The sequence below is a fragment of the Streptopelia decaocto genome (assembly GCF_964273445.1).
Source record: "Streptopelia decaocto genome assembly, chromosome: 8".
Classification (NCBI taxonomy): Eukaryota; Metazoa; Chordata; class Aves; order Columbiformes; family Columbidae; genus Streptopelia; species Streptopelia decaocto.
The window spans coordinates 4,981,051-4,999,203 of NC_138662.1; positions in this window are offsets into that span (position 1 = coordinate 4,981,051).

The following is an 18,153-nucleotide window of genomic DNA, read 5'->3' on the forward strand; positions in this document are numbered from 1 at the left end:
TTTGGGTGGTTTCTCCTCATCCAGAATTTGGTTAATTCACTCTGTTGCCCCTGATTATTCAACTCAGAAACACAAGGCCCTTTATTCACACATTAAAGCATGTTGAGTGTTTAAAGGAGGGTTTAGAAGCGGGAGTGGGCATGGCTCTGAGGGTCACCGGTGGGGCTGCCCAGCAGCCCCTGGCAGCAAAGGGCCAGCCTGTCCCCCCGGGGCATCATGTCCCCAGAGAGTGTCCTTGCCCGAGGGGGATTTCTGTCCCCAGGGGACATCCTGTCCTGGATGGAGATCCTGTCCCCAAGGGACATCCTGTCCTGCATGGTCAACCCCTCCCCAAGGGACATCCTGTCCTGCATGGGGGTCTTGTCCCTAAGGGACATCCTGTCCTGAAAGGGGGATCCTCTCCCCAAGGAATGTCCTGTCATTTACAGGGGTGTTGTCCCCAAGGGTCATCCTTCTCTGGATGGGTGTCCCCTCTCTGAAGGGTTTTCTGTCCCCACAGGATGTCCTGTCCCTGATGGACAGGGCTTCCCAGCCCCACTCCATAGGACATTTCCACCTTGCTCACACCAGGGCACAGCTGGGTGCCTGTGACCCCCTCCGCCCCAAGCACCCTGGCATCCCTCAAGGGACTGTCACTCACCCAGCCTGGCCCCCCATAACACCCTCACTACATGACCTCCCACCCTGGGCATGTCCTGCAGGGGCAGCTCTCAATGTGCTTATAACAAAGCTTTGCTGCAGGAAAAAGGGTCTCAAGTTGCTCAGGGGAGCCTGGACTGGGGGGCGGCTGGCAGCCCTTTCCAAAACAGGGCTGTTATTTTGTTGTTGTGGAGAGAAAATAGGGCACCAAAGTGCGTTTGAAGGTGAGCTGATACAGATTTATTGGTGGCCGGGTCTCTTTGGGAGCAGCGTTTAAATAGCGCTAAGAGGATGCTGGAAAAGTGTTTCCAGTGGTGAAATCTGTCATTTGTCCCTGAAGGAGAGCAGGAGGCTCCAGCCATGCAGCTCACCCAAAAAGCACTCACCGCTGTAGCAACGTGGCTGTTTTAACAGGGGGCTGCAGCCCCCCATCATGTTCCCATCCCTTCCCACTTGCTGTCAGGTCTGGCATCTCCACCTTTGCCCCCCACCTCCCCAGCCAAGTGGCATTTTTGGCAACTGAATTCAAAAGAAAAAAGCTTTTTTCCAAAGTCAAGTTGCTCCTGGTGACCCAATGGTGCTCCCTGGGGATGACACCCATCTCACCTGGGCACAGCCACCTCCCTGGGGAGGGAACCCCCACAGCAGGGCACAGCATTGCCCCCCACCTTGGGCTTTATATGGGTTATTTTTTTAATCTCTCATTTCAAATGGATACAAGGAGGGGAAGAGATAAATTAGTCCCATTCTTCTGGGAAGAATGAAGTGACCCTGTGAGGCGGGGGACGGTGGTGATGCCTGCCCCACTGGCCCAGGCAGAAATGCTAATTTCTCCTTTCCTCCACCAAACGATGGAGCAAAAAATGCTAATAGGGCTGACGGCGGGCTGGAGATAAAAGTCTGTGTGTCTGCCTGTGTGCATGCAGATGGGTTTGAGCGCTGCGATAAGCTGGCAAACAAAGTAATTAAAATAATTAAAATGCTAAACAAAGGGGAGGATGGAGGCAAGCGGTACAAAGGGCTGGGAGGGACGAGCAGCTCTTGGGAAATGGCAACGGGGTGCAAGCGAGGAAGAGGAGGGCAGAGGGATGGATGGTGATGGGTGGGCTGGGTCTCCCATGGGAGTCGGGGGTCTGTGGGGTGCATCAGGTCACCCACCCCATCATGGAACCCTGTTCCTGGGCTGCAACCAGCTCTGGCTGTGGGGACATCTGCCTCTACCCCATCACTGCCTGTCACAGTGTCCCCTGCAAAGCCGTTTTGGGGGTGGAGGTCTCTGTCCCAGGCAGGCACCCCCAGCTGGAGGGGAAGCTTGTGGAAAGGGAGCACAGGCAAATTCCCACCGCTTGACGAATTTCTCTGGTTGAAAACAAACTGCCCCCAAAACAGGCATGTTCTGCTCTCGAAATGGCCATCTCAAAGTCTCCCTTTTATTAACAACATCCATTAAAACAACAGCAACAAAAAAACGAGCTTGAAATTATAATTAATTTTTGTTACGGGCCAAGAGAAACATTTGATTCGAGCAAGGCAAAGCTTCGTTTAAAGCAAAGTCCTTGGGTGCCAGGCAGCTTTCCTCCACATGCAGTGCTGGGGCCAGAGCCACTCTAGAGACCCCTGTGCTGTGACCAAATCCAGCGTCACTGGCTGGAGGTTGTTTAAAAGACATATAGATGATGTTTTTCGGGATATGGTTAAGTGCCAGAGTTAGGTTATGGTTGGACTTGGTGATCTTGAGGGTCTTTTCCAACTAAAATGATTCTATGATTTGGCGGTGGCTGAGGTTACACTTCCCGTTGCCAGCAGGGTTCAAGCTTGCTTGGGTTGGTGGGAACTATTCCCTGCTCAGTGTCACATCAGCCCGGAGCTGCTCTAGGCCCTGGCGCAAGTTGCTCCCACTCTGTGTCGCCCCATGTCACCCCAGCCACCCCCACCGTGCCATATGCAAGGTGCAATGTACAAGGTGCAATGTGCCAGAGGAATGTCCCTGATGGGCTGTCCTCACCACGCAACATGCAATGTGCAACCTGCAACATGCAGCTGGGATGTCCCAGCCAGGCTGTGTTGCCCCATGCCAGGTTTCCAGGTGTCCCAGAAGAGCTGCTTCTCCTTCCCCAGGGCTGTGTACCCATCCCTGGTGCTTGCCCGGTGCTGTGCCCCCTGGACACTCACCCTTGCCACAGCGAGGAGCTTGCAAGACAGTTTTAGCAGGAGCCATGGAGGGTGTGGAAGAAGCAGATTCCCTGTGAGATGTGGTGGGAGAGTCAGGGCTGTGATCCCCCCACAGGGCTCCCTGCTGCACAGGAGCTGTAGCCAAAAGCAGGCCAGCGGCTGGCAGCCTGCCCACCGGCGAGCTGGATCTCCGGCTGCAGTTTGAAGCTCGCAGACAGCTATTTAACACAAACAGCCAAGCTGTTATCTTTTCCCTTAGGGCCACCATCCCTTTCGCTTCTCAAATGCCAAATTACAGCCTACATTTAATTTCAATGCCACGGGGAGATGCATGTCAAGGGAGGGCAGATTCGTTTAAAATTAGCCACATTAGATTAGTGGTGATACAGCTGGGGAGGAGGGTTTCGGAGAGAGGAGACACATCCCCATGAACTTTAGGGGAATTCCTCCAGGCACATCGAGGACTCGGGGTCTGGCAGAGCTGGGTCTGCCCCATATGGTGCATCCCTGGCTCCCGTGGGGATGCTGCTCCACCTGGGGGTGTCCCACACCACGTGGGGCCAGGGAAGGGATGTTCGGCACCGGAGGTGCAACGCGGAGCTGCCACAGACAGGTGCAGGGCATGAAGCGTGTTTCCAGCCATCAGCTGTTAGTTATTTAATCAAGGGGAATTTATAAAGCTTTTCCATGAAAAAGGTATATTTTTTTCCCTGGCAGCACCCATGGGAACAGGGCATGAGGCAGTGTTGGCTTACCAGCCACAGCGTTGGTATTGGTGGGATTCCTGTGAGCTTTTTGCCTGCAGGGATACAGGTTGAGCAAGTGAGGGGGGAAAGAGCAATGAACCCCTGCTAGTGCACAGCTACATCCTGCTCTGGTCTGAGCCCCCAAAATGATGTGTTTTTTGGGGACAAGCAAAACCAGAAGTACATATGTGAAAAGTGTTGACCCAAATCTGTTTTTGTGTGGGTTTTTTTTTTGTTTGTTTGTTGGTGGTGGTGGGGTTTTTTTTTGTTTTGTTTTTTTGTTTTGGGGTTTTTTTACATTGAAATGCAGAAATGCTAAAATTGTGGGCAATGCATTCATGGGGAATAGTAGTGACAGCCAGAAAAAAAAAGAGAGCCTGTAATTGCAGGCTTTCACTGACAGCAAAACAACCCTTTAATAATAACTAAATACATGGAGCGCGCAGAGAGCAATCTTCTCTAAAAGAAACAAACACTGATTTCCTTTTTTTTTTCATTCTCCTCCTCACCAGAAACATCTCTGCCACAAAGGGGCCGACCAGCATCACCCTGTGCCTCCTCCAGCTTACCCCACCAAGGGTTTCCAAGGTGTGTGGCAGGGGAGGAAGAGCCCCAGCGATGCTGCCCCTGCTCCTCCACACTGATACCCAGGGTACCAGCCCGGCCACTCACAAGGTGTGTGATGGGTTGATGGCATGGCAAGGTTCAGCATGCCCGGTGCACTGAGAATCAACACGAATAATAAACCTACTGCAGCCCCAAGTCCCCTGAAGTAGGGCTCTGTGGAGGGGAAAGAGGCGCAGGACACAGGGGGTGAAGCAGAAGAAACATGGAGAAGAACGTCCCTAGGGAGGTCCCTGATGGGGGTGAGGGCAGCGGTGCCATGGGACAGTGCCACCCCTGCTCCAGCTCCGTGCTTGGGGCAGAGCCCTTGCAGCTGGCTGCAGTGGGAATCTGGGCAGCCCCATGGCACAGGGATGCTGCTGCACACCGATGTCTCAGGGATTCTCCTGTGTGTCCCCATTGCAGGGCAGATCCTGCTTGTCCCTGTCACATGTATACTCCTGCATCTCCCTGTCACAGGGATGCTCTTATGTGTCCCCATTGCAGAGGTGCTTCTGCGTGTCCCCATCTCAGGGCTGCTCCTGCGCAGACTCGTGCTGGCTGGCCACATCCCTCTGGGCCATCGCCCCAGTTCACCCCAGCAGGAGCAGAGGAGATGCTGATGGGGCCATAGCTGGTCCCATGGGGACTTCAGCAGCTCCTGTCCCCTATGGCATGCCAGGACCCTCCTGCAGCACTCCTGCTTTCGATGAATCACCATGTCCAGCTCTGCCTTGCAGGATCCCTCTGCCCCAGCACAGCCTACCCAACCCCCTCATTGTGGGCAGCTCTTCCCCACCCCGAGACCACCCAAAATACAGTTTACCTTCCCACACAACCAGATGGCTATTTTTGCAGGAGGTGAGAAAAGCAGCAGCGGAGGAAGGGGGAGCGAGGCCGGGCAGAACAGCTCTGAGCCGCAGGGATGCTGCATCAACATGCAGAGCAGCGTGCCAGCTCGACAGTGGCCGGACGGTGTCTAGCTCACCCAGACAAACCGCCACAGGGAAAGGTGGCAAATTCAGCCCCAAAAAAATAAGTGGAGAAGGAGGCCCCTTGCCTTGAGCCAGGAAAGGCAGGTTGAATCCCATCCATGGGACCCACCGGTGGGAGCTCCTCATGGCCCCATCTGTAATTAGGCCGTAATTTAAGCGCTAGCTCCAATTGGAGAAGTGAGGTCATGTCCTCAGCTCACATAAATCAGCAGCGTAACCCCCATGCCAAAGCCACGCCACCTGTCCCCTCCCGCTCCCCAGGGGTGGCATTCGGGTTGAGAAGCCGCTGTGCCTGGTCCAGGCTGACCAAGCTGCTGGTGCCAGCCCCGGTGCTCAGGAATCCGCTGCCTCGTGGGGCTTCAACTAATGTGACTTGCATCTGTAATTTATTTTTAAAAGGAGATTCTTGCTTTCTCTCTCTCCAAGCTGCCTGCTGGCTGCTCCTGGATTTTCCAAGCAAAGGGAAGGGGAAGAGGGGTATGAATAAAATATCATCATGACAGCTTTTATATATATACATGAACCCGCTCCGCCAGGCTGCAAGCTTCATTTTTAAATAAGCTCGACTCCATTCCCAAGAGGCTGGGAGAACGCAGCGGGCTTCTAAGAGCAGGGACCAAAACAGAAGAGCATTTTCCTCTTCCATCACATCAGACTGGAGCTGGGTTAATTACGCTTCTCTGTCCTGATTTAAGCACGGGAGCTTATTCAGTACAACTGTTCCTTTATTAATGAATTGCAACCCAATTTTAACCAGAGGAAGCTGGCAAGGAGGAAAAAAAAAAAAAAGGAAACCTTTTGCCAGCATGCTCTTTTTGCCACTGCTTTGCATTTACATAACTTCAAAGTGATGCATTTTTTAAACCAACCTATTTTTGGGTCCGGCTGCATGGGTGTATGGACATCCGTGCAGATGTGCCGCCTGGCATCTCTCTGTGTGTGCCCGGTGCTGTTGTGGGGTGCGCGGCTGGGATCCAGCACCCTGCATGGCTGGGATGTGGCTCTCCCGTGCTCTGCCACTGCCCGAGATGCTGCTGTCTCGCTCGAGCGCACATTGCCATGAGCTTATGACCTGGTGCCAGCCAGTCCCTACAACAGCTACCCGGGGCCCTGGTCCTCCATGGGCTGGACCAAGGGGCTTGGGGACACGCTGCTGCGGTCCTGTGCTGGTCCCACAGGGCATCACTGGCACCTTGGGGTCCTGCTCTGCCATCCCGCAGCTTTGGGGGAGCCATGGGCATCACCACTCACTGCCGTGCGCTGGCGAACTGGGGACATATGCTGCTTTTTCACACCGTGGAAACAACACCTGCTCAGCTCCCTGCTCAGCCCCAGGCAGGCGGGAGGGGAGCCCATCACCCCCATGCCTCCTGCGGTGTCCCCATCGGCCCCCTGCCCTCCATGGGTGGCCTGAGCTCCAGAGACCCATGGGATGGCACAGCTGCTCCCTGATGCTGTGCGAGTGGAGAGAGCCAAGAGCAGATTCCCAGCCCAGACATGTGCCAGGGCCCAGCCCGGCACCAGCACCCGCCGTCAGCACTGCACGCGGGAGAGGTGTCGGGGCTGGAGGAGCCTCATGGATATTCATGAGTGGAGAGTTCACTGATCAAAAGGCGCAATCCTGTTTTCCTTTATAATATATCTGGTTAATACGGACTTAATGAACGAATGAATAATAAATTAGTCCAATTTTGTTTTCTTTCTTCTTGGAAAGGCAGGCATGAAGAGGGACTCTGTGCAGGTTTGATTGATAGCAGGGGCTTGCTGGGAGATCTGCTCCTCAAGCCCTTATTAAATATGAAACAAATAACAGTGCAATTGGCTTAATCTTGTTGCAGCGGCGGATGCCAGCTGGGCGAGGAGAATGGGGAGGAAGAGAAATCCTCCATTGCCTTTGCTCCGTGCCAAGGAAGGGCACGAGGTCCCCAGGCAGGGTGCAGGGTGGCACAGTGTGATGGGGTGCTCTCCTCACACCGTTAACCGGAGCAGGGTGTGGGTACATGGCAGTGGGAAGCAACGGGTACCACGGTTGTCATCATGTGGCCTGGGGTGAGGCAAAAGGCATCACAAACGGATGGATGGAGTCTGCACAACCGCATTGTTGCACTGGCTGGGTCATCACAGGGTCTTCTGGGCTTGGTGGGGAGGTGTCTGAGGAGCTTTTACCAGAAGAAGGACGTGATTATGAGCTCCATCAGGGAGATGAGTTGTGGACAACCCCTGTCGCAGCCACAACCCCATATGGCAAGGGGCCGCAGCTCCCTGTGCGGTGGCACAGCTCGCTGGGCTGGTGCTGCCTCCGCTGGCACAGCTCATTAAAGCTTTGGGTTCATTTCACATCCCACCTGCTGATGCGAAGCACCAGGAGAAGATGTTGAGTCACGTGCCACTGGCACATCCTCCACCCGGCTGAACCATGGGATGCAGCCACGCAGAGCGAAGGCCACCCTGGCCCAGTGTTTCCCTGGGGAGGATCAGGGCTGCTCTGCAGGTCTCCAGGGACAGAGATCCTTTTGGAAACACCCTCCTGGCCTCCAACAAGCTTTGAGGTCTGTGCTCCATCTTGGTCCATCCCCAAAATATCCCACCGAGGTACCCAAACCACTCAGGATCCCCGTGGAGCCGGCAACAGGAGCATCCTCCAGCCCCAGACCACAGCCCCTGCCTCTCCCCATGCTGGAGTCCCCATGGGGAGATGGTGTGAGGTGTCAGGGGTGGCTTCTCCCACTCCCAGCACCCCTCTGCCCTGCCAGGAGGAACCGGGCAGTGGGTGCCACCCACAGCACAGCGCAGGCGCAGCCTACACCACCAGGTCACCTCTCGGACCCACTCCCCGTGCCAGGGATGCCCCTGTCCCCCTGACCTTTCCAGGCAGGTGGAGGTGGTGGATGCACCCTGCTGTCTGCACCCCAAACTGCCCAGTGATGCCTTATGGCACCAAACCTCCGCCAGTGCAGCAGGTGTTTGGTGTGAAAGCTGCTCGTCTCCAGGTAGCTTTCCACTGCCATCACTTTGGTTAAAAAAAAAAAGCAATTCCCAGCTGCTGGGAGCTTAGTGCTGCTCCAGCTGCCTTGGCCCAGCTGCGTCGTGTCCCTTTGAGGCTCAAAGCCCCTTGCTGGAGTCCCGGCCGTGGTGGGAAGCAGGGCTGGGGATGAAAGTGCTGCTTACCTGCTTACTTCTGCTCCAGCGCCCAACAAGCAGCAACGTGCAGATTACCGAAAATAATTCTCCATAAAAAAGGAGGGGGGAAAAAAGAAAGAAGAAAAAAAAGAGGAAATGAAAGAAAAAAGAAAAAAAAGCCTGTGCTGTGGCAACAGCCAACTAACCTCAAAAGCCTCTTACCTGGCTAGATTTAACTGCCTTTGTTGCTGCATCAGCCTGAAAAATCCTCTCTTGCAGCGTGTCGGTGTTGCTGGCAGCTCCGAGCTGCTTCTCGGCCCTTTGTAATGAAAGGCGGCTCTGTGCGGCGCGGTGGCCCCGGCTCCTGCTCCCTGTTCGGGCTGCTCTCCTGGGAAACCCAGCTCATCTACCATGGGTTTTTCTTTGCAGGTCTGTGCTCAGCAGGCGTGGGGAGTTCAGAAGTGACCCAGGGAAGGATTTGCCTATACTAAACAGCCACCCCAGCATTAAAATGTCTTCTGCCTCCTTGAGCTTGCTTATCACTGTGAGTCGAATTGAGGCGCTTCCAGCTCACTTGCAAAGCAGCATTTCTGAGCTGTGTCTCCAATCTATTAGTTAATTAATGGCTTTATTAATGCTAGAGGAAGGGCATAGGTTGCGCCCAGGACCTGTGGACACAAGGGGCAGGGGAGTGTGGGTGAAGCCAGGGTGTGAAGGCAAAGCCCAGGGCTGTCAGCACTGGTGGGACGCAGCTCCACCACACTCCCCGTCCCCATCCTTCTCCAGGGGGTGAGGGCCACTTCTGCTGTCACGGCTCAGAGCCTGGCTGCTGTGCCACACTCCAGCCAGCAGTGCTGTGGGGCTGGGAGTGGGCAGGACACCGTGAAAGGGCAAAGGGGAGCTTCTGGGGAAGCTGCTGATCAGGGATGTTGGTCCAAACCACCCGCATCCTTAAACCATGCCCCAGCCCCAAGCACCGCTTTCTCTCATAGTTTTAGGATGAAGCTGCTGCCCTTAGACTGGCACAGGCAAAAGGGAAGCCATGGTCTGTGTCTTGCAAGCTTGGTGTCCCCTTCCTACTGTCACCTCTCTGCCTGGCATGAAAGAGAGCACTCTGGGTTGGCGGGCCTGAGTTTGGCTGCCATCTGCGCTTTCACTTCGATTTTCCACTGGCTTGGCCCCAGCCCTTGGACATGAAGAGGGAGGCAAATTGGTTGTGAGACATCAAAGGTGAAGGCACGTGTGTGAAGAGGATACAACACCAGCCCCAACATCCCCTTTGAGCAGGTGTCACCCAGGGGACAGGTGGCAGCTGCCTTGCCTGGAAGTATCAGGCAGAGATGGTGGTACCAAACTTGAGGGAATGGAGGGGTGCCCTCATGTGTGTGTTTTTGGTGAATTGTGTGTGCCCCAGCCCCCAGGGCTGGAGCACTGTTGTGGGATACACCTGCAGCACCCCATTGCCATGTGTGTGGGAACAGTCGCAGCCCCTTCCTTGGACCTGCCATGGCTCCGTGGGGAGCAAGTGGGGAAGATGCCAGGGATGATGCTCTGTCCTGGTTGAGATGGTTTTGGTCCTTCTCCTAGGGTAGGCATACCCGTTTTGGGCTGTGCTCCCCTTTTGCCCCCCATCCTGGACTGTGTCCCACACCCCAGCTGTTTCCCCTCCCTGGCTGTGCTCCCCATCTGGGCTCCTCTCCCTCTGTACATCTATCTGTGCTATGCCCCCCATCCCGGCTTTGCTCCCACTGTGCTCCTGCCCAGGCTCAGGGCGGTCCCGCGGGTGGGGGGTCCCGGGGGAATGTAGGGCAGTGCGGGGGGGCCAGAAGGCCGGGAAGGCTACGGAGGGGGCGGGGAGCCCCGGCCGGCGCTGCCGGGGCTGGGGGCCGGGACCGGGCAGGGCAGGGCGGACCGGCGGTGCCGGGGGGAGGCCGGGGGCGGGGAGGGGGCACTGGCCCCCCCTCCTTCTCCGCTGCCCGCCCCCGCGGCAGCGCGACTCGGCGGCGGCTGCAGACGGGGACGGGGACGGCGACGGCGCCGCGCAGGTAGGACCGACACCGGCACCAGCACCGGGACCGCGACCGGGCGGTGGGGACCGCGCTGCGGGGGCAGGAGCGGGCAGCGGGGCGGGTGTGGCCCGGCTCGGCTCGCTGCGTTCGGGGTGAGGGCGGGGAGCGGCGCCGGATCCTGCCCGGCCGGTACCGCTCCTGGCGGGAGCATCCCCGGGCACAGGCGGCGGAGGAGCCCGGCCCGGGGGTCGCTCCGGTACGTGCCACCCCCGCGGCCGCCGCTGGCCGGTAGCGCTGGGCTGGAGCCGGGGTCGGATCCTGCCGCCGGAGGGTGCCGGGAGCCAGCGGGGAGAGACGCGGTTGCCTCCCCGGCCGGGGAGGAAAGGCTCCGGGGACGGGGGACTGGTGGTCCAGGAGACATCTCGGGGTGATCGGGGGCTCCTGGGGTGCCCTACAGAAAGTGGGGTCGTGGGATGCTGGGGGCTGGCGTGGGCGCAGGGTGCTGGCAGCCTGGTGGCAGGTGGATCCGAGGGACATCTCGGTGGGACCCCTCGGCCACTCACTGTGTACCCCCATGTCCTCAGTGGTCACTCTGCTGGCCACCATGGTGGGGGCATGGAAGACTGGTGGAGAGCCCACCCGAGTGGGGAGCACCCTTGGGATGCAGGAGCGGTGCCCTGGCGGGGCTGAGCCCTTGTCTCCCCTGCACCCTCTTCCCCCTGCAGAGCCCTGACCCACGAGGGACTGACTCCCTGTGGGGGCACAGCATCTCCTTGGGTGGCCTTGGAGGGCTGTCGGGGTGGCCGGTGACTCCCCAAGGGTGTGATACATGTGACATGGACAAGCTCCCCACTCAGCTCACGGCTACCGCCTCTTCCCTCTGCAATTTTTTACCCTCCTCTCTTCATGTCTACCTCTGCAGCCTCCGATCTCTTTTTTATCCTGCCTTCTTATTTCAAGATCCGTGGGTTTGTGTGGGTTTTTTTCCAGATCCCCCTCCCCACCTGCCCCAGCCTGTTTTCTCATCTGTGCTCTCACTCATTCTAGCCCTTGTCTTTGTTTCAGCTGGGGAGGAAAAAAAAAAAAAAAGAAAAGAAATAATTGCTTCCCTTGTAAAGTTGGCCCTGGCAGAGCAAGCCCCTGGAGAGCGATGCTGCCCGAGTGGCGTGGGAGCCAGTGGCAGCCCCTGCCACCCTTCAGCCGTGGTCCTCAGCAGGGGGCACAGCCACTTGCCCCAGTAAATGCCGGTCACCTCCCAGGGACGGTGGTTTTGGGATGCCCCACAGTTGAGGGGCACCAGCAGTTTGGCTGCAGATCACACAGGTACCTCCCTGGCGCTGCTTTCCCCAGGGTGGTTTTTTTCTCCCAGCACAATTTTCATTGCACTCTCCATGTCTCAGTTTGGGCATCTCTGTCACTTGGGTCTGTGTATGGTGCTGGTTTCTGGGGGTCCCATGGGGCTGGGGGGGACCTTGGTTGGCCTGGAGTCTCAGGGAGGTTTGTGTTTCATGTGTGCGCTGCTATGCCCAGGTTTGTCTTTGTCTGGAGCAGGGACAAGGATGGGGGACGGGGGGGCCAGTCTTTTATTTTCCGTTTTGCATGTGTCTTTGATACCATCCCCAGGAGGGGATCCTGTTTCCCCAAACAGCCTTCTCTTCACATTGCTGCTCCTGCGCTGCTGGGATTCACACTGGCCCCAGGTAAAAGGAGAAGCTGGGACTGACCCGCGCCTCCCGCTCCCCATACCGCGGGCAGGCTGCCGGGTCCTGGTTGTGATCCCTGCACGGAGCTGCTCTGTGGCCGGGTTTGACTTCGCTGGCTCAGGTGTCGCCTGCCAGATGCTGCCAGCAGAATCTGGCCCCTTGTTTATAAGCCAGGGAGTAGTTTTGTCCTTATCTCCGTCTACTATGGAGGCTGGAGCTAGAATTTCAACGGCATGCTGCGGGTCACTCTGGGAGGCAGCTGGCGTGGGTGCCACCCCGAGGGGACGGGGTGCCCAGGTGAAGGTGTGGGAACTGCAACGGAGGCAGAGGAGCGGTGAGGTCTGCCGAGTCTGGAGCTGGACTGTCAAGGACCGCAGGTTTAGCCATGGTTTTATTTTCTGGTGCCTCCTTCTCCCCTCTGCCCCATCTGGTTTCTTCTGCCTTGGGGCTGGCTCTGAAAGACGGGAAAGAGGTGATGCTGGGGTGGGTGGCACGCAGAGGGCATGCAGGGCGTTTGGGAGGCACATACACACTAGGGTCTACAAAACACCCACACAGATGCCTCATCCCCATGAAGTTTATTTTGGAGGATACTGTTGTGGCTTCAGGCACCAAATGGTTTTGATAACCTAAATAAACCCAGGCTGTGTGAGAGTGGAGCATGCAGGCACCGAGCCCCGTGCCATGGGACGTGCTGGCCAGGCCCCCTATGGCTCACCCATGTCGGCACCGCCGCACCAGCGCCAGGGGCTGAGTGCGGGGAGGTGACGTGTGCGGTGAAGGGAGGGAGGGCGAGCAGGGGACGAGCAGGAGCCTGGTGATGACCCGGGGCTGGCGTGGGCAGCCCCAGCGGGGACAGAGAGCCGGGGGGAGGGACGTAGAAGGGATGATGTCCTCCCCGATCTGCCGCTCTGCCTGCACCCGAGCCGCTGAGCGCCAGCACAAGGTGCTGCGAGCCCCTGCCTGCCCTCTTGAAGCCATTTGAACTCAGCCACAGGGAAAGAAGGCCAGGCGTAGGGTTTCCTCCCACCTCCTTTTTTTTTTTTCTTTTAGACACGAGACATTCCTGAGCGGATATTCGTTGCTGGGGCTGAGACGCCTCCTGCCAGACAAAACTAATGGGAAAGGGGAGAATTGGTTTGGGATTTTTTCTCTCGTGTCTTGACCCTTTGAGTTATTGAAAAGCCAGCTGCTGCTCAACCCTATACAGTGAATCCCGCATGTCTGCAGCCAGTCATTTCGGGTCTGTAGGTGGTTTGCAAACAAGTCGCTGTGAGTACGAGAGCAGCAGCTCACGCTGCCACGGTTACAGTGGCGGGTTACGTGATTTTGCCTCTGTTCCACCCCCCGCCTGGGTCAGATGTGTAATTATCAGAATCAGTGAAGTGTAAATTATAAAGCAAAAACCCTCTGTGAAATATTCATAACTCTGCCCTCAGTGGAGGGTCAGCCGTCAGAGCTGGGAAGCCCGGAGGAGCCCTCTGCCATTCCCATCACCCAGCTACCATCCTGTCACCCACCGTCCCATTGTCCTACCAGCCAGTGGCAGGGGAAGGAGAGGGCAGATGCAGTTAGGCAGGCAGGGAGCGGGTGACCTTGTGACATCTCTGCCGTCGTCCTGCTCTGCTCCACCACCTCTCATTTTTGTCCAGGCACTGTAGACATCTCTGAAAGCTGTAATCTGCAAAGCCCCGGGGGGCTCCACACTGTGCTGGCTGCTATTATCCCAGAGACAAAGAGGGACAGGCAGGCAGATTACCTTGGCCTTTATTTTTTCAGCTGGGAGCAAAGAAAAGCCGTAAATGAGCTTGCTGCCGGGGGGGAGCTGAACCGCCCGAGCCCCCAGTGCCTCTGCCCTCCCCAGAAGCCTCCAGACCCCATCCCTTGCTCCAGGAATGGCTCATGCTGCCCCGTTGCTCCCTGCTTCCTCCCAAAGCCCTGAGGCCAGGCGCGGTTTTGGCTCAGGGCTGGGGCTCCACTGCAGCACCCTCACCTTCTCGGGGCATGTAGCACCTGGGGACAGGGTGGCCGGGAACAATGTGAGGCTCATACCCATCTTGTACCCAGCACCTCTGTGCCTGGCGGTTGCATTTTCAGCCTGGACCAGCAATGGGAGGAGGCAGGGCTCCATGGCCCCATCCTGCACAGTTCAGCACCCAGGCTCCTCTGCATGCTGGGGGCCACATCCCCAGCCAGGCTGGCCCTGTGCCAAGATGGCACTGCTACGGTGAGGGGCAGGTTCCCTCCATATGGTGCCCCTGGCTGGCTCCCAGCACTGAGGCAGGTGCTTGTGTCTGGGTGACACAAAACTCTATTGTTGGCACCCACAGGGTTTCCCTACCCATACCAGCCCCTGCCCCTCTCCTTGCCCCAGCACCACCGAGCAAATAGAGCAGCCTGGCCAGACACAGCTGCATCCTCCCCAGGGCTCCCGGCAGAGGATGCTTTCCATGCAGCCAGTGTCCCCCAGCAGTCCCCTCCACCTTGAGCCTTGCTGGCCAGCCATGCTGGGTGGGTTTTGTCAACGGGCTGCTGAAGTGCTGATGGTTTTATGCCTAGCACTTAATTATTTCCCCGACTGCCACTGCCATGTGCTGGCGAGCAGTGCTGGCTGTGACCCCGCCGAGCCCAGCGCTGCTGCTGCAGCTGGGGAGCTGATGGCAGAAGCATGCCCCACGTGGAGTTTAATTATTGGCTTTCTTCCTTAACAGAGTACATTGGCTGACCTTAATGCAATTAATTAGGACTTAATCAACTTCTGGTGGCTCAGCACAGCACACAGTGAGTCCTGCCTTTCCAGGAGGGTTTATAAGAGGTTAATGTGGGTGAGGAAGGGTGGAATGTATTTTGTGAGCTTGGTGGGGCTGTGCTGGCAAGTGGAACCCAGTTAGCTGGGCACTGGGACAAGACTTGTGTGTCCTCCCAGGCTGGGCTTGCTGCTGGAGATACTGGTAAAGGCAGGAGGTGAGCGAGGCTCAAGGGCTGTGCCTGAGGTCACGGTGCTGCATAGAATTGCCTGTATTTCTTGGTTTTCGCATTGTGCTGAGGCTGGGGTGGCTTTCTGCGGGGCTTACCCCTGTGCCTAGGAGTTTTCGTGCTCTTTGGGTGCTCCCTGTCAGTGATGGGGCTGTGTTCGAGTTGTGTATCCAGCAGCTACTGGTGGGTGGTTCCCAGGCTTGTACCCAGGCTGCTGGGGGTGATACGTGGGGAGCCACTTCACCCCTCCTTAGCATGCACTGGCCTTGGAGACAGGAAGGTGCTGTCAGTCACTGGCTCTCCCTGGGCAAGGGAGATGGTCCTTCCCCGCCCAGTGGTATTTAATAACTAATAGTGTTAATTAATATTGCAGGATGTCCCCAACAGCCTGGCTCTGCCCTATGGTTCTTCTTGGTTTGCCTGCTGAGTGCACCATAGGCTTTTGGAGCCCTTAAATAGGGACTGAGGCACAGATATTCAGTGTAAGGATTTATTCTCACATGTTGTGTCTCCAGGTGCTGGCTTTTAAGCTTCCAAGCTGGCAGGCACCTGTTGGCATAGCTAGTGATGGGGTGCCCCATCCCTGTGCTGCTGGCTTCATCTGAGGAGGAAGAGACTCAGCCTTGGTCTCACAGAAAGCCTCTGGCAAGGTGGGTGTCCCTGTGCAAGTGGTGGCATCTCCCAGTGTCAGCTGTGCAGATGGGGACCAGGGTGGTGACAGCATGGCCCACCATGGGTTCTTCTAATCCTGTATACTTTGCACCCCTGCCCCAGCCTCTGTGGCTCATCACTCACGGTAGCACATGTCCCCTCTGTTTCCTTGTGTCCCTGTCTGTCCCCCACCCTGGGGCCTGTGTCACCAAGCCCCCTTGTGTGGGCAGCCCAGTGCTGGGAGTGGGAGCTGGTGGCAGGAGCTGTGCCAGCTGCTGTTGCTGGCTTGTTTGCTTCAGCGCCAGTTCATTAATATCGAAGAGCTAATTAGGATTCTGCAGCCCTTCCCACCCGGCCCTCCTTCAGTGGCTGGAGGATACTTGTTGTCTGTGGGATTTTGCTGCAGCCCTGTGTTAAAAAGGATTCAGCCCTGGTCTGTCCCAGCCCAGTGGTTTGTGTCCCCCTTTTTCTCTTCCTGGCTAATCCATGTGGCTAAAGCCCCTTGAAGCTCTGCAAATGGGAAGTGATATTTGCCAATAATCCCCCTGTTCCCCTGGGCAGGCTTCTAATATTATGGGTTATTAAAAAAAACAGAACTCAGGCAACAATAACTGCAGCTGGGGGAGAGCCCAAGCACAGATTGCTCCTGGTCAAACCCCACCCGGCAGAAGAGCTGCAGTTGGAGGGGGCACAACATGGCACGGCACAGCCGGATCTTGCAGAGCATCTCTAGGCAGAGCCCAGACCGTCTTGCAAACACAGAAGGGCTGGGGATGCTGTTTCTTCCAGGACAGAACAGTGATGCTGCTCCATCCTTTCCCATGCAGGTCTGGCAGAGAGTGGCCTGAAGTCTTGCCTCAAGGATAGGTTTGTCCCGTGGGAAATCAATCCTCAAAAGATCTGTAGTTACTTGCAATTTTTTTTTTTTTCTGCAAAAATATTGATTTCCCTGTGAGAAGTCTCAACTGCAGCTCAAAATGTTTCATTGCATGGGTTGGGGGGTTTCCTTCTGCTTTTAAGTCAACATTTCCTCTTAAAATGTCACTCAGGGAAGGCTGCCTTTTTTTAAGCAAGAGTCTGTGATGACATTTTAAGTGGAGGAGAAAATTGCTGCTTCGTTTCAAAATGTCAACTTCGAGAGGGGTGAGGGGTTTTTTATGTTGTGTGGTTTTTTTTATTCCAGCATTTCCCAGGGGAAAAGCAAAATGGTTTTGTTAAACTCAAGTAACAGTTGCTCCCACCCCCTGTCATCCCCAAACCCTCTTTTTTTAACCTGATTTTATTTTTGCAGCAGAGAAACTCTTGCCAGGAGAAGTCAACCTCTGATGGGACACTGCCCTGGGAAGGGACAACCCATTGCAGCCAAACCTGAGTTTTCTGTGGCAAATCATCTGCCCCCAAACTCCAGTGAGGACCTGTGGGAGAGTTTCCATCGCCACCAGCCGGCTTTGGTCACTGTGAGAGGGATTAACAGTGCGTCCAGGTCCTGAAGCTTTCCTCTTTCCGCTCTCCCTCTGCCTTGCATGCCTGGTTTTCTTTTGCGCAGCTTGCCCTGAAAATCACTTGTGCTAGATTAGGCTAGAGACAGGAGTTATCTCCCTTTTATTTATTAGGGCAATTATAGTTAATGATTCACATGCTCGTGGAGAGTAATTACTCCCAAATACGGCACCGGCGGTGTTCTTACCCAGCCTGAGTACGGTGATTCACAAATGCATCTTCTCATACAAATCGTCAAATAACAATCCCTTAATTGCTGGTTTGGTTCAGAGGCGGTTAAGAAGCGATGGAGGACCTGGCAGTACCATTGCTGTGCCTGGTTTATGCTGGCGGTGCGGCCGCTTGCCCGCTTCTGCACCCCGCTGTGCCACCAGCCGCCACCGCTCGCCTCCCATGGGAGTTTTGCTGGGGACCTTGTTTGAGTCGAGCCCCTTGAGCTGTGGGATTTGTGCTTTTCAAAGCATTGCAGTGTGACTACTGCTTCATCCTCCCAAAACTTGTCAGTGACATGGTTAAACCCTTGCCTCTTCACAGCTCTTGGAGCAGGTGGATGAGAGCTCGTGAAATACTAATGTGGAAAGCAAAACCCTCCATGTTTTGAACAAAAATAAAGGCCCCTGGCTCCAAATTGCTCATTGTGGGGAAGTTGCAAGGGATGTTATCTCCTTCCCCAGAGCCTGGCAGCCCCCTGCCTGCATTGCCCCATGGAGAGGAAATGTGGGGACCCTCATGTGGGGACCCCTGCCTCTCTGGTTGGGAGCATCCCATGAGGGATGACGTGCAGAGTCCAACCTTGTGAGCCGCTCCAGCCTTGGGAGAAACCCTGACCCTGGGAATGGAGGAAGGCTTCTGGGAGCATTTTAAAAGGTATTGGTGTTTCCCAGTGCTGCCACGTGGCTTGGAAAGGCAGCCTAGAGCCTGAAGTTTCTCCTTGTGGGTTAAGAGGAGCCCAGGGTGATGGCTCTGGGGTGGCTCAGCCCCTCGGGGGCTGCCCAAGGCAATGTCAAGGTGCTTGGCTGGAGGCTGATGATCAGCCACA